Genomic DNA, 2,974 nt, shown 5'->3' with positions numbered 1-2,974 from the left:
TCTGCACACATGAAATCCATCTCTCCTGAATGACATTTCATCTCAGAGCCATTGATACCATGTTACCAATATCAACCTCTGTGCTTCAAGAGCACCGGTGATGCATGATTTCTTGAACTTGTCCCCAGCCTCTTCTTTCATGCTACTGACACCCAGTCTGCACTCATGTTCCTTCCTCAAACAGTCCTGATGGTTTTTGACTGAAATGTCCAGAGGTTGCCATTGTCCAGCCCTGCCACCAAGAATAACAATTGAGCTCACACACATGTACACACAATGACATCGTCCTTACCACTGCCACCTGGCCAACAGCAATTGTAAAACTCCATTGAGTACCACACACACCCTAATTTCAGGCATGTTAAATGTGAAAAAAGGGGGCAGGGCCTGGGGGAGGGGTGGCAGGTGCTATGTCTCACCATAAAGGTGGCAAGAAGAAGCCCTGAAGCAGCCCAAGAAGCAGACCAAGGAGATGGACAAGGAAGAGAAGGCATTAAAGCAGAAGCAAAAAGAGGAGCGGGAAAAACTTGAATAGCTAAAAGCGAAGGCCAAGGGGAAGGGCCCTCTGGCCACAGGTGGAATTAAGAAATATGGCAAAAAGTGAGCTGTGCCTTGTGCCTGGAGAAATGGTGATCCTTAATTCCGTTCCTGTTTTGACATCTGGATTCCTGCCATAACATCTGTTGCTACTGTTAGCTAGAATAAAGTGTTGACTCTGAGCTTGTTCATTTAAGAATGAACTTTTGCCCTGGCCAGTGTGGCTCAGTTGGTTGGAGCCTTGTTCTGTACACCGATAGTGGCTCATCTCTTTAGTTCTTCTCACTCAGCTATTTCTCAACCCAGCTCAGAATTCTGCCAAAGTGTGATCTTCAGTCTTTGTTCTATCCCGAATTCTGTACCACCTGGAAGTAAACCAACTAATTTGAAATAACCAAAAGGAAAAGTGAAAAATAATTGATGCATTAGAACATGAATGCTATAATGAGATATATTTTTTTGTATTTTAGTCCCTGAAATGAATATAGGGAACTAGCTTCCTCATTATTATAAAATTTGCTAAGCCTTTTTATCCCACCATATATCTGTAAATGATGTGCTATTCTGGTTATTCCTAGCTGACATTAGTGTGGAAACTGGACAGGTATCGGTGTTATTCCTATTTCCCAGGCTGAGCCACCAGAGATGCGGTTATACACTAGTCCTCACTTAATTAGATCAAAAGCTGATTTTCAATTTTCTGAAAAATTTAGAATTTTCAAAAATTAAATAATTCTCTACTTCCTTTTTAGGTTCAAAATCTTTTATGGAGGTCATATTGAGAAATTATCATTTTCTGGGGGAATAGACCTAGATTATTTGACACACAGAAATAAAGTATAACCCACAGTGATGAGCACAGTTCTGCCAGCTTCCTAAGAAAACCCTAGCATGTCACTCACAGTGTGGCCCAAGGAGCCACAGGAGTAGCAGCACCTGAGAGCTTGTCAGTAATGCACACCCCCAACTCACCCCAGACCCACAGAACCAGAATAGTCACATCACCAAGATCCCTAGGGAGGCAGGCACATTATAGTTCAAGAAGCAATGGCCTAAAAGATGGGCTGTTCAGTTAACGCTGAGTACACGCTTCCCAGAAGCTTGGGTTGCTGTAACCATTTTATTGCCACAGCTGACATAAGCAGCTATTAGGCTCTGAGACTTTTCCAGGCTGACTGCTATTTCCTAGCACAGTTTCAATCTTCAGAGGTGAATAAGGAAAAAAAAAGGAAGGAGTGGGTAGTGAAGGGCACAGATCTTTACCAAGGTTACTGAATCTTTAAGTACTGGAACAATAAAGAGGTAGAGAAGCTGTGAGCTGGAAGAAAACTCTCTTAGCTCAATCATCCACTCTGTTTCACCAATACTATTGACCACTTTCTACATGCCTCGCATTTAATCTTTCCACCTCTCTAAAACTTTTCTTCTCACACTTTCTCTGCTCACCTTATAAAGCCTGGCATGACAGTCTGAACCAAGGATTCTTTAACAGGAGTTCAGGGATTGCCTTCAGGGAGCCCCTAAATCTAAGATGATATGTTTAAAAATTGGGGTATAGGTATATGCATATTTCCATAGAGAAAAAAAATTCATGCTCTTATCAGAATTTGAAAAGAGATTGTAATCAATCAATCACTCGATCAATAGTTAAGAACCACTAGCAGTCTAAGTAAGTAATATCTATCCACCATCTATTTTAAAGTCATTGATATAAACTTTTTGGTGGCAAACATTAATTAATTTCATTTGGAAATTGGCTCATTATGAAATAACTAATACTCCACCCACTTTGTGCTGTCACAGACCTTTCTGCAGAAAATAAACACCAACAACAAAAAACATAGCGATGGGAAAAGATCATCTCACTTAACTATAAGAAGACCTCACTTAGTTACATAATCATGTTGGCACCACTTCCCATTTTGCTTTCTCCATTCCTTCATTCTATGTTATCTTTTACTAGAGGCTCAGTGCATGAAATTTGTGCACAGGGAGTGTGGGGTCCCTCAGCCTGGCCTGCACCCTTAACAATCTGGGACCCCTCTCATAATCCGGGACTGCTGGCTCCAAACCACTTGCCTGCCTGCCTGCTTGATCGCACCTAGCCACATGCCTGCCTGCCTGATCACCCCTAACCACTCTGTCTGCCTGCCTGATTGCCCCTAACTGCTCGCCTGCCTGTCTGATTGCCCTTAACCACTCTGCCTGCCTGATTGCCCCTAACCACCTCTGCCTGCCTGCCTGATCACCCTGATCGCCCCTAACCACCTCTGCCTCGGCCCTCACCACAGCGGCTTCGTCTGGAAGGATATCCAGAATGACATCTGACAGGTCGTTCAGCTGTCTGGTCTAATTAGCATATTATGCTTTTATATATAGATTATTTGTGTCGTTGTGTAATCCTCATTTGAGGATATTTTTTTCCATTGATTTTTTA

General features: G+C 42.5%; 1 pseudogene; it reads left to right on the top strand.

Annotated features, from left to right (window-relative positions):
* Nucleotides 1–410: 410 nt before the first annotated feature.
* Nucleotides 411–604, top strand: LOC111825415 (annotated as a pseudogene).
* The last annotated feature ends 2,370 nt before the right edge of the window (nt 605–2,974 follow it).

This window comes from Myotis lucifugus, unplaced genomic scaffold (assembly GCF_000147115.1).
Source record: "Myotis lucifugus unplaced genomic scaffold, Myoluc2.0 scaffold_25, whole genome shotgun sequence".
In the NCBI taxonomy this organism is placed as follows: Eukaryota; Metazoa; Chordata; class Mammalia; order Chiroptera; family Vespertilionidae; genus Myotis; species Myotis lucifugus.
Note: the sequence above shows the minus strand (reverse complement) of the source record. Positions and strands in the feature narration are given on the sequence as shown.